General features: G+C 37.3%; 1 protein-coding gene across 4 annotated transcripts in view; it reads right to left on the bottom strand.

Moving 5' to 3' along the window:
* DNAJC4 (DnaJ heat shock protein family (Hsp40) member C4) overlaps nucleotides 1-6,878 on the bottom strand; it is a 2,281,272-nt gene extending 2,274,394 nt beyond the window's left edge. Inside the window, exon 1 of one of the 4 annotated variants that reach the window (XM_044075728.1) lies at nucleotides 6,780-6,878. The gene's annotated coding sequence lies outside the window, so the exon portion shown is untranslated. Of the gene's footprint in view, nucleotides 1-6,725 lie in introns of all 4 variants that reach the window. The other 3 variants (XM_044075729.1, XM_044075731.1, XM_044075730.1) reach the window with 3 other exon arrangements.
* Nucleotides 6,879-20,424: the final 13,546 nt, after the last annotated feature.

The following is a 20,424-nucleotide window of genomic DNA, read 5'->3' as shown; positions in this document are numbered from 1 at the left end:
TACTGAAATTAAAATCAATGCAGACATAGATTATGGACTAATACAATACAGTCTACATTTTTATTTACAATTGAGATGATTTTTGACAATTCAACTTAACCTCATATAGCATTCTAATGAGGCTGTAGAAATTACTTTGTGATTGGTTTACATGCTCTACATCATCATGTTAATCATCATGTTAACTGGATATCCCATTGGCTGGCTAGGGATTGGTTTTCCTGTTCTGTTTGGGATTGGTCATTTTAGCCATTTAAGGACTTGACAATGAAACAGGGAAGTAGTGTATATGAATCTAATTATTGGTGACTTTGACCTATTTAGGAATTAGATAAAAAAACAGGGGCTTGTCTGATTTGAAGCCACTATTAGTTAATTTGATATATTTAAAGCTGAGGCTTTTAATGGCTGTTATCTGAAGAAGTTTCGTAATACGAGACAAAAGTGCTTATTGTATTAATATTTATTGTTTTGCATCGTGTTTCTAGTTCATTGCCTTTAATTTGAATTTTTAACTATTTTCTCTTATTAAAGTGGGATTAGTATTCTGGGAACTGCGAGTTTGTTCCATGTTTCTTTTTGTATTTAGTTTGTATTTCATTTTGATTTGAGTTATTTTCATACTAGCCAATTTTTCTTTTAAAGGCAAGCATCAAACCATGTACTTCTTGACTGTAAGGTAAACACCTTAACCATTACACCAACAATCCATCCTATAACTAAAGTTCATGTCCTTTAGTAATTGCACATTTTCAAAATTAATGAAGCAGCCACTTTACTGAGCTTAAATTATGCACACAAATAAAGACACCAAACACATAAGCCATCTCCCTTGGCACACACTTCTAAAGCTCTAATGCCCAGGTGACCCGAGTTTGACTAGTTGCTTAGGTGCCTGAAGGCAGCATAGAGTTCTAAAGGCCTGACTAGGGCCCAGGTAACCTGAGTTCAGTTAATGACTTAGATGTGCTTGACAGAGCTGGTAAACTAGGACTGTCAAGCCATCAATGCCCTTATAGCTGGGATGCCATTGAAGGCATAAGCAACCATCATGGCTGCCTGAATGAGGGCCCTACAGATGGTTATCACCCTTGTGGTTCCAACGACCTCTCCAACATGACAGAATGAATGTGCTAAAGCCTAGGATGGGGAGGCTTCATGGTTAGCTGGCAAACAGAACTTGGGAAAAATGACACTGAACAATTTTACTGTTTTGTTCAAATATACTTACATTACGATACTCAAACTGACAAAATTATATTCACTGTTGTGACTTGAATCTGATAAAAGACAAATCGGTCTTAGAATAAATCATTACTGTGTGTCCATACACAAACCTAAACATGTTTTTCATTCTCTATCTTTATTGCCGTTCTACTTACAAAGTAAACATTTACCATTTAAATGTATGTGCATATTGTCTCACACATATAGTACCACCCATTCCTTTTGCCAACCTTTCTTAAATCAACAAAATATCAAATAAAAGCCAGCATGATACATGAAGAGACACTTATGAAAATACATCACACTTTCAGTGCATCAACTCCTCTGTGGAAGAACCTATAACTGGGTTATTTATTCTAAGTCTGTAATTATTAGCCAATTAACTCACACAGAAAAGGAAATGCAATCCCATGGGAACAAGTATTATGATCACTGTGGTAATTGCGTCAGCATGAATATGGGTATTAACTTCTCTCTCTTTGGTACCCAAGCAAACTGGGACATTATGGACTGCATTTGAAACTTGCAATAATAATTAATAATTTTATCTGTCTGCTGAAGTTGCACTGTTTTATTCAATCAACTTTATGGGAAGCAGTGTGATAGAGGCTGTATCAGCAACCCATTATTTTTATGAATCAATTAACCTCCTATTACCTGTCATTGCATATCTTTAAGCTAATAGCTGAAGTTCCACCATTTTAGTCAAGCGACTTTATGGAAGCATTACTATACAATCAGTTCAACATTTAACTGCCATTTCATACCTTTTGCACAAAAGCATTATACAGATGAATGCAACCTGTTAAAATAGTGCAACAGTGGTTCCATTTCATTAAGATGTTTGCTTGTATACTTCTTGTATAATTACTTGTTTATATAATACTCAGCTAGTCAGACATGATCCTTCTCAGCCAGCACCCAGGATTCATATTAACACGCATATGCAAGTGTTCTGTACACACAAAATTATGATGTACAGATAAATTATGATCAACAGACTAAAACAATAAAACATATACACATGGGTTTTTCCATGTAGAATTTCCATTTGTTATTTTTTTTGTACAGTAAGTAGACTTGGAGTTGTCTGCGAGGTTTATGTTGTTTCAGACTTTAAAACAGTCATAACAGACTTTAAAGCAGTCACAAAAAAGTAACCTCATTCAAGCAAAAGGCTACCATAAATGTCAGTTTCCTAAAATAATAGGATATACAGAAGATCATACAATAACAGGCTGTACAAAAAAAAAAAAAGACTGCATGTGTGTGGAGTTAGCAGTTCATAAAGGAGGGTGACTACACAATAAAATACACAAATGAGTACAGGATGTGTGCAAAGACAAAAATGCCATCCAGAGTTGACTCAATGACAAGTTCTGAAAGAGGCAGAGAAGAGTAGACAGTGAAGAGGTGTTATGAAACAGGTTAATGAAAATAATGGAAAGCAGGGTAAAGCAGGGTGGCAAAAGTTATATAAAACTGGAGGAGCTGGATATGGTTGGTATGAAGATAAAAGAGGTCAATAAGAGTCAAATCAAAACAGAAACATTTATAGTTCTCATTAATGTAATATTTTCTTTCTGATGTACAGATGTATAATACTGTTTAAAAAGACACCTTTAAGAAACTGGCTTTCAATATGTAAGACTACAACCTTGACTCTTTGTTAAATGTAGGATGGCGTAGTGGTCCAGCGATTAAGGTTGTCACCTCACAGCAAAAGGTTCTCCGGTTCGATTATTGGCAGAGGTGGCATCTGTGCAGAGTCTGCACGTCCTCCCTGCATTCATGTGGGTTTCTTCTAGGTGTTCCAGTTTCCTCCCACTTTACAAAGACATGCATTGGAGCATTTCTCCCCAGGCCTCCGCTGAAAATTGGCTTGTCCCAAGTCGGACTTTCCCAGTCAACAAATATTAAATAAATAAAATGTACATCTACACTGGATTGAAATGCCTACACAAAAGTACATCATACTTTACCAGGAAACTATTTCTTCTAATCCACACTCAAAAATGTATCAGCCTACTGTTTGATCAGCAGTTAGTATTCACACAGCATACAGAAAATACTGTCAACAAAATACCAAATCAGCTGAATAATGTTACACAATTCCTCACTTTCTCAAACTGGAAGCAAGGAAGGCTAATTCAATGTCCTTACTAATAGATTGGAACTTGGCTTATCACTGCCTTACTCCAACCAGCAGAGAACAAAATATTGTACTTTATACGTCTGTGTAACAATAGGGAACATCACTGCATGACTTCAAAAATCCAGCTGGCTTCCAATAATAGGAAAAAAAGCAGTTGTTTGCTCAACTTCAGAATTTTAAAACTGCCCGACAATGGATACTATCCACAACTAAGTGAAAAAAAAAATATTCTTCCTACTCTGCACAACTTAAAAAAACTGCTTATTTGTAAACCTTAATTTCAACGTATAATCACTGAATATGCATTCTCACAAGATATACTTGAAAGCTGGACCTCAATCCCACAGGGTACCTGGAAGTGAAAATTTGACTGACACCTGTAGATGCCCATGTTTGAGGACCACAACTAACCGTTACCTACAACCATCTGGTTACCATGAGTACAGCTCCTTTAGCAATGAAGTATAATTCACATTGATATAAACAACTTCTTACTTGTTTACAGATTGTTACTAGGCTAACGACCCAAGGGGTCTTTCTAAGCCTAGCCAAGTTTTCCCAAAAGAATAATGATATCCTGTATCCAAACAGGACAATGACGGCTAGGCATTTATAAGCTACCTCTGTCCATAAAGGACATGGGTGCCACGCCCAGTGCAAATTTCCTATTCCCCATCCACTAGTCTACGCTGTGCTTAAACTGGGTAATTGATGATCTCAGATTCACATGGATGGGAATGCATGTACCATAGGAGGGGCAGTCTCTGAGGCACATACCTGTCTCTCCAGCATGTTCTTTTTAAGTCACAGACAAAATTCAGATCCTTAGACCTTGTACTTCTGGTACTGTTTGACTTATGAATATGCAGGAGATAGATAAGTGTGGGGTTTGTAGATGCCTTGTAAGCCAGGCATAGATCAATCCCTCAACAATCTACGGGAGACTGAGTAGAGGGAAAGGGCTTTAAGGCGCTCTGTATAAGTCAGATTTGTTATGCCTTGTATTCTTTTTGTAAGGAACCTCTGAGGTTGTTCTGGTTGCTACATATGCCTGGTCAGGTACATACTGAAGGAAGCATTGTACTCTATGACTGGTCTGATAAGGGAGAAGTACAGTGGGATAATAACCTCTTTTGACCTAGATGACATGCTCTTGCTTATTAGTAGCGCAATATAAAAAGATTTCCTCACCACTGTGGCCACATGTTGGTCGAAGATAAGGCTGCTGTCTATGCTTACCCAGATCCATGACCACTGGGTCAACTCTTAGGGGTGTATTATCAACATGGTAATTAGCCAGGATGTTTGACTTCCCGAAAGGTACAGCTGTGTATTTCTTAGCATTGAGTTTAAGACCATGGCTTTGACACCATTTGTTAGTCAGAGACAGGCCTTATTGAAAAATGCTAGTGTATCCTGGGGAGTCGATGATAATCCCAAGCTTGCAATCATCTGCAAACTTAACCAGCCATAAACCTTCAGCATTTGTTTCCATTTCAGAGAAACAGATGCCAAAAAGGAGTGGGCCCAGTACCCAGCCTTTGTAATACATTGGCTTTACCCACTACTACTTAAAATACATATTTTTAACAATATTCTGTAAATCTTGTAGCATTTCTAAATGTTGATGTATATATTGTATAGACTGCCCCCCCCCCCCCCCCCACTGTCAGCATGTTTGGCATTTGATTTTACTGTATGATATTATGATACCGTCACACACAATAACTATCCATTATGGCCTGGGTTATGACTGAGAAATCTTTAGAGGAGCTCACCTACACAGTTATTAAACTGCAAAATCCTTATAAACAGAGTACCTCCTTTATGATCTTGGTCCTAAACACTTTCCTTTGGTGACACAGTGACCAAACCACATTAGTAAAGAAGGCCACTCTGGCGCACAAGCCACCTATGAAATAACAGGTAAGCTCAAGGACAGTTTTTTTTTTTTTTAAGTAGAAGCTGCTGCTGCAGATCGGAAAAGGGGCATGCCTGGGTACACAAGCACTTCTGAGTACTGTTACTCTTTACAAGAAAAATACAAGATCATTTGTTTTGTTTTATTCATTCATTCATAGTTGACCCAGGAGAGAGCAATGATCCAAATGGACAATTTTCAGGCTCAGTCTGGAAAAGTACAATACTAGAGACAACAGTGAGCAATGTTTAACACTGTATTTTCTTCTGCTTAATATGCTATCTAATAAACATTAGGACCCACCACAGAAGAGCAGTGACAAAGTTGAAATACTTGTACTATTGCAAAGCATGGTTAGAAGTACTGTGAAGCTTATAAAGTAATATGCATTTTCAGATAGTGTACTTGTAGTACGAAGGAGAGGGTGGGGAGAGCACAAAGTTTGGAGGACGGGTAGGACAGTGGGTGAAAAATAAGGAGGGTGCTACAGATGAATGAGTGGTGCTGAAGTGGCTGTAAAATTTTAATATCTGACCAATGATATCTGTTATTTTGACCATGACCAGTGGTCACTGACCACTTTCTAATCTTTTGATAAAACAGGGTAAATTCTAATCGCAACTTGGTCTCACTGGAAGTTATTCAACAAAGGAGTAAAAGAATGCCCCATTCTCTGTTAAAATAGGAGCTCAATAAAATCGACAAAAACGAAACCAGTTTTAATATGTGCTAGCTTACAGTCTTGTAATCATCATACCTAAAAAGAAAAACAAATACGCAGGAAACAATCTGATTGTTGAAATGCTTTTTAGATGTATTCTTTGACTCAGATGAGAAATGCCAAAATACTAAGTGGACAATAGCAAACTTCTAGGGGAAGAACATTAGTTATGTTCTGTCCGGACTCGGGAGCAAGGCTTTTGAATGTAGTTGAGCAGCATAATTACAATAAATCTGTTTAGTCGGTTTCAGTTTGCAGCAACACACAAAAAAATAATTTTGGGATTACATAAAACATGTAATTTTAATTCCTGTCACCACTGAATGCATACATGTACCCTTACATAACACAGACAGATAATCTGTTTAAAAAGCCATACTTCAGTATGTCTACGCTTGAATGTTTGACAGACCGGTTTTGCTTTTCCAGATAGCACTACTGCAACTTTTAAACTGAAAGTTTAAGTTTGTGCTGACTTACTGGTGCCCTGAAAGCTGATATACAGACTTATAAACTACATATAAAATCAAAATGTCAATGTAGGCACGGCGTATTAACACATTAAATCCAAAACAGAATTTTCTCTGAAACAAAACGGTGGATGTTCTTGCACGTTAGTTTACTGTGTACTCATAACATACTTTCTAACAATTAAAATAAACTATTGTTAACAATGTGTGTATGTTTTGACTAGTGTATACCTGCATTTTCCTGCACGGCAAAGCACAACATAAAAACCTCCAAAATTTTATTACCTTAACTTGCACAACTATAAGGCAAAAGGACGCACTACAGCTGCCGCTCATATCCGCGCCACGTGACCACCAACAGTAACGTCAACATTGCGACAACAGACTTCCTAAATGGTGTAGGTTGCAAATTTGGTAAAGGAGGAGGTTACTGGTGTACTTGTCAACCTTTTAGTTAAATAAAGCCAGACAAAGACAAAAGTCAAAAATAATTGGAGGACAAAGGCCCAAAATCAAGGGCAGATTTTAAACATTATTACCTTTAGACAGAAAGCAGCTTGAATAATAGGCATTGCACTGGCGTGAATTTTTCTGACGGGTTTGAATACTGAATTCATTTTTTATTGTTTTATTAGGAACAGACCAAACTATAAGATAAAAATCTGGACAGCTGAGCGGTATGGCTACTGGAGTGTACAAAAGGACATAACATATACGCACTCTCAAGTGTACCTCATTACGAGGAACGTACCTCATTTAGGGTCTTAAAAAGTTCATGTTCGTAAGAGTTCCACACTGAAAGGATCTGTCACATATTCAGTGTTAGGAATTCTTAACCGATATCCACGGAATGAATCATATTAATTAATTAAAATATATGTTATAAGTAAATGACCTTCCCAGATGAAGTTGTTAGTAATCCATTGGTATGTGTTCCATATTTTGCCCATTTGTTCCACATTATGAGGGCTACTGTTCCTCGTTTTGGAGATGAAAGGTTGAGAGCTATATACCGCCCAAATGTCCTGATTTTGGCTAGAATTTTTGTTCTGTCCATTTTAATCCCTCCCAAACTGTCAATTTGGGGAGAAATGTGCTGGGTTACACATAATAAAGAATGACAACAATAAGCGTCATGGACTGTTTTTACTTCAGAAAATGCACATTATTCACATTTTCTTATTCTGCGAACTTCTCAACTTAATAGTATTACTATTTTAAAATGTTACCTTGATTGTCCCTGATTATTTCTGGATTAGTCTCTTATTCTGGAAGTTATGAGTTATAGCATATGTGCGCCATACGCCATTATGAGGAGCACTCCTCATTTTGAATCTTAAACATTCCATGTTCCATACTGTTCTACGCAGAAAGGCTCTGTCAGACACTGAGTTTTAAGATTTTTTAAATAAATATCATGGTAAATGCTATCAAATCATATTAAGACATCAAAATATGTTTGTAAATTAACACATCTTAACCATGCTGTGAGATACCAGGTTGAAATTATCACTAGGTGTTCCTCACTTTACCCTACATATAAATAAACACACACACCACTTGCATCTTGTATGGTAAAATACTTGCTTTAGTCCTATTTTTTAAGTGATGAGGACTGACAGATTGATGGTGATAGTGTAGTATAACTGATATGAGTCATTAGCATTTGTTAAGCTAAAAACTGTAAAGAGAACATGCTTCATGTCTTCTGTCAACATTACATTATATTATAGTGGTATGCATGGAAGAGATTAAATGGATGCTAACCCTCCCTTACCCTTCTTCATGGTAGAATAGAATCCATAATTCTTAATGTTTTTGCTCAAGAATTCTGCACAAAGCCAAAATAATAGAGGGGGAGGTTTGAAATCATGGAAGATTTTTAAATATTAGTATAATTCACTTTAAAAAGTTGATAGAACAGGTCTTGCATCAACATGCATTTTCTGAATACGTCTGGCATAATAGATCTCAGGCTTTTACCACCAGAGTTAGAGGCAAATTTAGAAATAATCAAGGACAAGCAAGGATATATTTAAAATGTTAATACTATTAACTTGAGAAGTTGTACATTTTCTGAAGTGAAATAAGTCTATTCTAATTATTGTCACGACGCCTTAAGTATAATCCACCACATTTCCTTCCAAAATCATCAGCTTTAGAAGGGATTAGGTGGAATAGAGCAAAGTTTTGAGTCAAAATCAGGGATGATTCTGAAAATTAGGGACAGTTGAGAGGTGTGTCTGAAATTACTGCTTCTAATCCCCAGTCGTTTAACAAAAAATCAAAAATTTTATAAGGGACCTAGCAAAAATATGAGGCAAAATTCAGGACATTATGCAAAATCAGGGACAGTTAAAAGGTATGATAGAAAGTAGTGTATGTAGTCAATGACCTACATTTATGGTGTACCTGTACTTAAGTGTTACTCCTGAAGGTCTTTCAGTTTCACCATATTATTGCTTTGTTTGCATTGTCGACTTAGAGCACTTATTAGCTGTATTTTTTTTGTTTGTTTTTAATTACATAATGTAATGTAAAAATCTGGTTTTGTTTGGGATTAAATGCATCAGTTATAATAATTTATATTTCGGTTTAAACTGGTAAATTTTAAAATAAAGATGCAATAAATTAATATATACAAGTAAAGTAGTACAACATTTGAAATAAATAAAACTAAAACTAAATAATAATAATATTTTGAATGAGATCATAAATGGAAGGGGTGGCATGCATAATTCTCAAGTGCAGGGTGAACCACGCAATTGTTTAGAACATGGGCCTGTGTACATTTGCACTCTGTGAATACTTCCTAGTTAAGAATGTGGTCCTGTGCTCATTTGCACTCTGTGAATACTTCCTAGTTAAGAATGTGGTCCTGTGTTCATTTGCACTTTGTGAATATTTCCCAGTGATTATCTTTTGTTTGATCATTGATATATGCAAAACATTTCCTAATGCCATTTGTAAAGCGGAACCAACCTCCCCTTACTCCTGCCTAATTCATGACGTGGAGTGCCAGTCCCCCCTACAAATAATATTTTGGGAAATACATTTTCAGAAAGTATGTTACTATTAAATTCTATTTAAATAAATAAGTGGAAGATGGTGTTAGTTTTAAATTAAATTGCTTGTATTAATGAATAATTTGAGTCAGATCTGTCAGATCATTACCACCATCATAATCATCAACCCTCTGTTTTCCTATTTTCTACATTGGGTCAGTGTGTTATGTCAGATGTTGCCATCTCTCTTAATTCAATGCCACTCTCATACCTTCTTCAATAGCTATGCCTGACTTTTACAGGTCTTTTCTCACACAATCCTTCCATCTCTTTGCTAGACATCCTCATTTCCTCTTGTCTTCTTCCTATCTGTCCCAAATCTTCTTCACCAGAATATTTTCTACTTTTCTGTACATGTGCTTGAACCACTATCTGTTCTTTTGACCTTTTCTGCAATTAGAGGTACTTTAGCTTCTGTTCCAGTGTCATCATTTCTTTGTCTGTCTCACAGTGTGCATCCTACCACCTGTCTCATACACTTCATGTCCCTCACATCTAGCTTCCTCAGCTGGTCTGACTTCCCAGGTTTCTGTACCATACAGAAGTACTGATCAAACCACTGTTTTGTACACATTATATTTCAGCTTCTTTGGCATTCTTATGTCATGTACTACTCCTGATACTCTGTCATTTGGCTCCAGCCCCTCTGATTTTAGCTTTGACCTCCTCATTCATACTTCCCTTCTTTAGAACCACCCCTCCAACTTTCTACCAAACTGTTCCACTATTTTCCCTTCTATCTTCATTTTTAGCCTTTTCTGATTTTTTGCTGACATTACAACTGTCTTATCCTTACTCAGTTTCATCCTGTGTTCCTTTAGTTTTGCATTCCATTCCCCTATCATTTAGTGAAGTTCTTGCTCAAAGTCTGCTTGCAATGCCACATTGTTCATGTGTATCAGCTTTGTTGATCTGTCCACTCTGACCTGTTTGTTAAATTAGTCTATCACCAGTATAAACAACAGTGAGCTCACAGCTGAATCCTGATGCACACTCACTCCCAATGGGTATCCTTCTGTGAATCTGAACACCATTCCTACTCGTATCATTGGGTCCTCCTTGTACATAGCCTGCAATAATTCTACCAATGTTTCCAGGACTTTAAACCATCACAGGACTGCCCAAATTAGCTATGATTGTACCTCGTCATATACTTTCTGCAAGTCTAGAAAAGCCCAGCTGGTCTAATTCCTCACCTAGATTTTTTTCTCAACTATCTGACTCACTACAGATATTGGGCTGGTTGTGCTGCATCTTGCTCTGAATCTAAACTGCTCATATAACATCTTATTCTCTCCATTTGTTTATCAATTACCCTCTCCAGATCATTCATACATTGTGACAGGAGTTGTTAGTTCTATAATGCCCACCATTGTGAATGTCCCCTTTGTTCTAATTTGGCATTAGAATGCTTATTCTCCAGTCATCTTGGCTACACCTTTCTCTCCACACTGCTGTGAGTACTTAATGAGCCATTTCTCCCCTAATTTATCTAATCTCTTGATCTTATGTGCCATGACCTCATCTTAGCCTGATGCTTTCCTGACTTCATTTTCCTTAGTGCTGTTCTTACTTCTGGGATCGGCTCCTTTTTTTCTTTCATTATAGGCTGTGTCTTAGGAAGCACTGCTTCTGTGGAGTTTTCTTCATTCAGAAGCTGCTGGATGTATTACTTCCATCTGCCTTTGATGTACTTATAGACTGCTGAACAGGTTTTTGCTGGCATCCCTTATAAAAGGGGACTGAAGACTATCTTCTTTAGCTTTCTGTCATTGCCTTACAGCCTGACAGAATTTCTTTGTATCATCAGCTGTGTCACTTTCCAGAAACTGGTGTAGTGCCTCTGATGTCTTGTTCTTTGCTGTTGTAACTGCTCTCTTAGCCTCTTTTTTAGCCAACCAGCATTCCTTCTTAGCCTGGTCTGTCTTTTCTATCTCCCACTTTTTCTTGCTCCCTTTCTTTGTTTTGATGACTTCCTGAACATCTGCATTGTACTACCAGCTTTCCTTATGTAGCTTATTTCCATACCTGGTTTGGTCGCCTAACTCCTCTATAGTCCTCAGGCCTGCAAACAAAATGGCAGCAATGTGAATAAAGGTAGGTCTTATCACAGAAAAGCAAATAAGAAAAGAATAAATAAGACCAACCAAACACAGCTCAGAGTAATAAAATCAAAATTTAATGTACAGTAAGTGCTTTCACGCCCAATAAAGGCACTTCATCAGACCAAAGACATAATAACACGTATTCAAACAGCATCTATATAGAACAGTTAATCACTAATCAACTAATTAAAATTACCTAATAAAACAAATCACATGATGTGAGTACAAGTTTTAAAGGGACAGTTTCATTCAAACCAAACCTTCTGTCAGCTTGCAACTTAATGATCCATCTCACTTCTGCTCTCTCAGTGGCATTACTGAAATCACCTCCCCTAACGTCCTTATGCATGAGTTGTAACACCATAAACCTAAAAGAATGTGTAGATCCATGTGTAGTCACATGTTTAGCAAGAGCATTGGTCAGCTTAGCCCTCCTTATGTCACTCAACATGTATTCAAATCATGTGATTTGTTTTTTTAGTTAATTTTGAACAACATAATAATAATTATATAAGCATATATAATTATATATTACCCCAATGAGAATAACTGGGATCATACAATAAATAATTTGAGGGGACCCATGCATGGAATAAAGCATTTAGGGGTTACCTCTGTCCATTAGTAGTACAGGGGACAGTCCTTGGGTAAATTTTCTATTTCCCATCCACAGATCCAAGTTGCGCTTGAAAATGGACAGGGATGAAGTTTATTTTATCTGGGTGGGGAGTCTGTTCTGCAAGATATACCTGTCCCTCCAAACCATTCTGCTGATGTTGCAGAAGAGGTTTAGATCACTAGACTTGGTATTTCTGATACTGTTTGAGTTGCTGATGTGCAGTAAATTCATCAGTACTGGGTCAGAGGATACCTTGTATGTCAGACACAGGTCACCTCTTACTTTCACTGGATACTTTTACATAATTTCACTGGGGATGACTTTGTAATCACTGATTCTACCCCAGTGCCCTTTCCTTACTAGGAGGAAGCCTACCTGAGTTGCATGTTGGCCAATTTCGTATGTGATCTTGTGACTATCTCTCCTGATGAGCCATATGTTAGGTACTGTCAAGCCATTTGCCAGACAGAAGTCTAGAATGGCCTTTCCTTCTTTATTCCTGTTGCCCCATCCATGTTGACCTGGCAGTCCTTCTATCATGTTCTGTCTATCCCTAATGAGCATTCGGGTCAGGTCCTCTATTATCATCACCAATTCAAGTTTCCTGCTTTATCTACCAGGTCTTGCAACTGCTGCATGAATTCACTCTTTTCCTCGCTATCACAACCCTGTTTTGGTGAATAAGCTGAGATTATAAATATTGCCCTATCCTTACACTGAAGTTTGGCTGCCATGAGTCTGTCATTAATTCGGATGACATCTCTTACTGTCTTCTGAAACCTCTTCATCACCACAATTCCTATACCATTTCCAGTCTGCCACTGTTAATCAGTGAGCATTAATTACATTCCTAATATAAAGCTGGTTATTTATGTTAAACTCATACTATGGTCCCATATTCTTAATGGTCAAATATAATATATATAATCCAGCACAATGGCTAAGTGTTGAGGTTAAGCTCATCATCAGAGACAAAGAAGGTACCTGGAAGGCTTTCAAGATCATGCATTCACTAAGTTCCCATTTACCACCCCAATTCATGTCCACTAAGTTCCCTTATTTTCACCTTCTATAACAACACACTTTCATATATAACCTTCTCCTCTCTCCTCACATGCTTGAGAGTGCTGATATAAACATTGTATGACCCTGAAAAACAGTGGTCTTCCATTCCTAGCATACAACTAAATCATTTTTGAACATTTTTTTTTATTATTTTAATGGTAACCAAGTGTCAGATATTTTGTTTTTTGTAATCTAGTTCTCTTATCTTAACACATTTTTATATAGGAGTTCGAAGCTGCCTTCATCACAACAGCATAGCACGTTTGAATTAATTGTAATATAATATAGTGTAATACATGGAATACCCTTGTTATAGTAAAAAAATAAATAAATAAACAGACTATATTCTTTTAATACTGTTCTACCCATGTCACATACCTTGTAAAGCTATTTCACCTTCACAGGCAGCACAGCAGTATAACATTGCTAAACTAACCAAATATACTTCATGCCCTTTTGCATTAGATAGAAATTTTTGATACATCTTTCTAAGCACAGTTTCCTGATAGACATTGTTATATTAGATGTTATCTTGTCTGATGTAGAATACTAGCAGTTGTTTTGTTTCTTGTGTTTTGGTTGAGTGTCTATGAACCCTCATAACCTCCATTGTCTTGCCTTGTCCCGAAGAAAGGATGACGTCTCAGCTCAATGCATTGGTGATATTTGCAACAGTGCACACGTATCACATCCAGCAAGGAGTCTGATATGTTTTGTAGCATGTTTGTATACCCTCCTAAGCAGCTGGTAATGGAGCACACAAGCCACTGGAGACTGGGAATTAAAAGCATAAGAAACAGAAATTCCCACCCAGCCAACAGATGACATAATTTGCCACTCCAGCACCTGATGCTTCCCTGGGAAATTAATGGGCTGGTGTGCTATTGGTTGTGGGAGAAAAGGATGGATCAATTGGGTGTCCAAGGGAAAGGCTTGATGGGGACTGTGGGAATGGAGGCCCAAAAAACAGGCTTGACTTCACAACCCTGACATGAGCACAAGTAATACTGCACCATGCAGTTAAATGCCATTCCTTTAATTTTCTCAAACAGTGATACATCCCTCCTCCGCCTTGCTTCCTTTGATATTTGTACAAGTTCCTCGGCAAACCTCTGCTTTCTAACAAACACCACTAGGATTCCCACATCTCCATCTCTGCATCCAAACCATGGAATAATTTCTCTGCTACCTTTAGAAATACTACTAATTCTGTCTCCCTTAAAGCTACTATAGAGAAACAACTCTTCCTAAATTAGCAGTGTATCTTCCATTCTTCTGACCCTTAGAGAAACACCCCCGTATAGCTGCTTGATACTCACTTAACTATCATACCAACAATACTTAAAATCTTTGTACATTTCACTACAGCACGCTGTACTCTGTAAGAGAGAGAGAGAGAGAGAGAGTGTGTGTGTGTGTGTGTGTGTGTGTGTGTGTGTGTGTGTGTGTGTGTGTGTGTGTGTGTGTGTGTGTGTGTATTAACTAATCACCTCTTCCACTGAAGTCTAGCTCATGGATGCTCTTCAGAAAGGACTCCGTGATGAACATTTTGGTTTCATCCATTCATCTAATGTCTTTGTTGGCATTCTGAGACCTTGCTAAATCTGGCACATGTTTTGCACATTATCATGTCTCTGGGCTTAAGCTGTTATTTGTCTTTGGACCCCTTTGAATAATTGTACTCTGCACCTCTGATTTTGATCAGTTTATGATGTGGCAGTACATGGAGTTTGGGACAGTTTCCTAATTTTTCATCTTCTTTTGGTAAATGAGTTTCTGTTTTTTTTTATTTCATACTTTTGTTTTGGTATTATGGTTGAGTCATAAAAATAAAAAAAAAAATAATAATAATAAGTGTAAACAAATGTTATTTCTTGCTTAAGAGGGTCGGTCATTGGTAAAACATACTTTTGATCTTCAGATTGTATACTTTACTGTTTACATTCAATTTGTACACCATACTCACTGAAAACCTTACCCCCTGTTCCCCCATCAGTAAACCAGGACATCCCCAGCACCTGCCCCCCTCCCCTCATCACCAGGGAGCAGGTCCTTAATGCCCTCTCAAAGGCAAAAAATACAGTCTCCATGGGACCCAATAACATCCCTGGCTGTATCCTACAAGAACTTAGGCATGAGCTCTCAGCTCAGCTAGACACCCTATTCAACCAAAGCCTGAGCACCAGCTTCATCCCAGCTGAATGGCAGACAGCCACTGTCATCCCTTTACAAAAAGGTGGCGCGTCCACTGACCCAGGAATTTATAGGTTCATCAGCCTAACTAGCCTGATCTGCAAGGCCATGGAACACATTATCATGGACCTTAAAAACAAGGACATTGACAAGCTCCAAATGCTTGACCCCACACAGTTTGGTTTTGTCAAAGGGAGATCATGCCTGTTAAACCTGGTCAACGTGTTCGAAACAGTCACCAAAGCAATGGATGAGGGGAGGACAGTGCACACCACCTACCTTTACCTAGCCAAAGTCTTTGACACTATTCCCCACTTGGCCACTTGGGATTAATAGATAAACTCTCCCAGCTAGGCATCAACCCGTATGTCAGCAGATGGGTAGTTAACTGGCTTACTGATAGAACCCACTCAGTCAAAGTAGAGAAAGCCACCTCTAGTAGAAGACCCGTAATGAGTGGTGTACCCCAAGGATTGGTCTTGGGGCCTCTATTGTTTGGGATATATCTTTCTGAGGTGCAAGCCAAAACCAGTGGTCTGTGGATGATCAGGTTTGCAGATGACTGCAAGCTGGGCACTGTCTTAAATTCCCCTAGTGATGTGAACATACTCCAAGAGGGCCTTACCCAAACTAATGACTGGTGGCACAAGCATGATCTCAAACTGAATGCCAAGAAATGCATCATTATCCCATTTGGGGAAAATGACATCCCCACTAATTATCACATTAATAACAATGTACTAAGCACACAATCAGTTGTGAGGGACTTGGGCACCCAGGTTGATAGCAACCTCACTTTTGACCACCACATTGCCTACATTGTATGGAAGGCTTTCTACATGGCTCACCTCATAAATAAGGGTATTTCATCAAGGATCAAGGTGGTTATAACATCCCTGTACTCCTCCGATATCAGACCCATTATTGAGTACAATGCTACCTTTGGCATGTACCTTGCCAAGCACATGCAACAGTTGGAGAGACCACGGAGGTTCCTGACCAGGAAAATCCAGGGTCTCAAATACCTATCCTATACAGATAGGCTAAAACCCCTGCCCCTCTACTCAGTCTCATACAGACTGCTCAGAGGTGACCTGAGTCTGGCATACAAGGCCATCTCAGACCCAGCCTTGATGGAGTTGCTGCATATCTGTAAGACAAACTCACTCGAGCAACCTGCACACAAGGCCTTAACCTGGTCTGTGACATTAATTGATCTTACTGGCAGGATAGATTTGTGTCCCAAATACTCCCCCCATCTGTGGAATAGACTCCCTCTCCATGTCAAGCTGAGTACCTGTGTAGCCCTCTTTAAGCGGAACATGGACGACTGGATGGGGAAACAGAAAATACACCCCCCTGGGATCCCACCTGTGTCCTTGCTGGACAGGGGAAATAGGTGATGACTTTGAGGGAACATGGATGAAATTCTTGGCTAGGGTTATAAGGGCTTCTGGGCCAATAGCCTAGTATCATCCTATGAACCTATACTGATTCATGCTTTTAATTCTATTCAATAAAATCTGCCACTGAGAGTTAAAAAAGCTAAATCACTTTATGTCCTCAGAGTGAAACAGCTTATTGTACTGTTTACTGTTACAAGCATTAATGGTATTACTCTCAGATGGGTGTACTGTTTACTATTATGAGCATTAATGGTATTACTTTCAGATCGGTGTACTGTTTACTATTACAAGCATTAATGGTATTACTCTCAGATGGATGTATTGTTTACTATTACAAGTATTAATGGCATTACTCTCAAATGGGTGTACTGTTTACAATTACAAGCATTAATGGTATTACTCTCAGATGGGTATACTGTTTACTATTACAAGCATTAATGGTATTACTCTCAGATGGGTGTACTGTTTACTATTATGAGCATTAATGGTATTACTCTAAGATGGGTGTACTGTTTACTATTACAAGCATTAATGGTATTACTCTCAGATGGATGTATTGTTTACTATTACAAGCATTAATGGCATTACTCTCAAATGGGTGTACTGTTTACAATTACAAGCATTAATGGTATTACTCTCAGATGGGTATACTGTTTACTATTACAAGCATTAATGGTATTACTCTCAGATGGGTGTACTGTTTACTATTATGAGCATTAATGGTATTACTCTCAGATGAATGTACTGTTTACTATTATGAGCATTAATGGTATTATTCGCAGATGAATGTACTGTTTACTATTATAAGCATTAATTTTACTACTCTCAAGTGGGTATCAGTATTTAGGTATCCCTAGTATGATCATTGACACTCCTTGACACATATTATTCAAGTGTATCACATTGGTAAAATGACAAATATGAAATTAGACATATTTTTCTACAACAGCCAAGCCACAGCCTTTGTAAGTATTGTGTTCCTGCTACAAAGCTTAGTTATATATCCAGGTGACAAGAATAACATTTTATTTAAGAGGCTCAGGTACAGGACTTAAAAAGAAATAAAATTCATAGGAGCAAAGGTTGTAGAGCAGCTCTTAAACCTGAATTCACACGAGCAAGGCTTTTATATTGTTTCTTAAAAATGGTAATAAACACACTTAGCTACCTTGTCTGGTTGATTTCATTTATACCATTCATATGAAGTGTTAAAATTATTTATAATAGTTAAGAATGCACTATTTGGTCTTGCTCCAGCCTTTAAAAAAGTCTGTTCTTTTCCAATATTCTACAGCCACTTGGGAAACTAAAAGTACTATTAAAGGGGCACTTAGAATTCCACAGGCACACATATCTACCTTGGCATTCTCTGACTTATCATGATCTTAGTTTGATCACTAAATTCCATCCCACTCTTCTGGAATGTAGGTCCTTGAAATGGAGTTTTTATTCCAGTGAGATATTCATGGTTATTACATCCATTAATATTCTTAGCTAATTTCTGGCCCTCACATTTTTTCTTCAACCAGTATCTTGCGCCTCCTGTACCCTCATCTTACTCTAGCATATCACCCATTCCATCTACACTTAAAATGTGTTTCTATTTATTGTCATTGTACCTCACAGTGTTACTTAGAAATGTTTAATTTGTATTTTACTGCCCTGTTGAACTGAAATATCAAAGTTAATCAAAGGAAATAAAGAAATAATGAATAAATAAGTGATTTTTTGTATGGGACTTGATTACAGTTTAGGCAATAAACAGATGCATCAGCAAAAGTGATAATAGAAGTTAGGGCTTGACTGAAAATAAATTTACACAGCAACTGAAAAATCATCCTTTAAGAAAGGATTGTACAGTGACTTCAAGAGGTGGGTTTTCATTGAATCTGTTTTTAAAATCCAATGACATAACATTTACTAAGGCACATATCCATTACTTAATAGGACCACTGAACCTAGTGAACACAGAAAGCCCAATATGTACTACAGGGCTTCCCTCAATTTACAGTCTGCTCCAGAAGGAAAAAAATGTTTTCTAATTTTAAGAATGCTATAATCCTGCAGATCCCAATGGTTAATATGGCTAGGGATGGGGGGGTCATCTGTCTTGGCAGTCTCATGTGAAGAGATGTTAAATATATTTTTATTAATTTTGGAGAGTAATGAACATAGTAGAGTTTGCTTTCCACAACCTTGGCATCTGATCACAACACTGTCTTATAAATAAATAAATAAAACAAAAGAATATTTGTATTTATTTTAGAAGTTATGTACTGTGAATTGCATGCATGGAATAGAGCTGATAATGGATGTTTTCTGGATATTATGAGAACAAGTCATCAAATAAATAAAATAAATAAATAAATACAAAAGAAAACCAAATGTGTGTGTGTAATCTGTTCGTTCCTTATATATAGTGTTATTTTTTGAATTTAAGATAAAAGCCATCTAGGAATGCAGACCACCCCATTCCAGTAATTCATTTCATATCAGCATCCTGTCCATCAACTAACCTTTTAAATTGCTATATGTTCTTGTTTAATGTTATATACACATGTGTGATTCCACAATGCCATCACAGATTAGGTGACAAAACATCTCTCTCTCTCTCTCTCTCTCTCTCTCTTAGTTTAATTTATATGTTGTTCAAAATTTACCTTAGTAAACCTATTGCTACATAAATTACAAGAGATAGAAATTCCCAGTAAAGCTCAGTATGCAGCATCATTGAAACAACAATAACCTAAACACATCTTTTCTCTGACCAATCTGTACGAGATACTAAATGTTCGACATTCACAGTATCTCACTATAACTGTTTTCTACTTCATACTGTGTGTAAATGTATGCTGTACCAGTTACAAGAGAGTAATTCCTTTGTGACTGTATGACTATATCACACCATTATATTAAAATAATAGTCAAACCAAGAATTATAAGGACTACACTTTGGTATAGGGTCATGATATAACACATATTTTAATAACAGTCCCATCATTCTTAATGCTTTTGCTTTAGTCAACAAAGTGAAGGGTAAGTTATTTTTCATAACATGGCATTCACTCAACAAAAGATGCCCAGCTTGATGAAGTGATCTTGGAATTTTGGGAGGCTGAAAACACATGAAACTAAATTTGTTGCAACTAAAGTCCAGATTTACTGGCCCATGTACTTAACTTCTCCCATTTATAACTTTAGCATGTCAAAATCCTTTTTGTGAAGATATTATTGTTCCTACTTTGCAGTCATCCCCATAACTCATCCATTAAATATAAGAAAACTCAAAAAGATTAAATTAAACAATATGGGATCTATCTTAGACCCCGTAGTGCACCAGAGGGAATGTTAGTCCAAGCAGATGAATTATCAAAAGCTGTAAGTCTTTGCTTCCAACTTTTGATTCAGTTTTAGACACTCTGTACAATATAACATTTGACACTAGATATGCAAAGAATATTACTTATATCACTATGT

Source organism: Protopterus annectens, chromosome 6.part1 (assembly GCF_019279795.1).
Source record: "Protopterus annectens isolate FY-2018-M chromosome 6.part1, PAN1.0, whole genome shotgun sequence".
Lineage (NCBI taxonomy): Eukaryota > Metazoa > Chordata > Ceratodontiformes > Protopteridae > Protopterus > Protopterus annectens.
The sequence above is the reverse complement of the archived record's forward strand: the minus strand, read 5'-3'. Positions and strand labels throughout refer to the sequence as shown.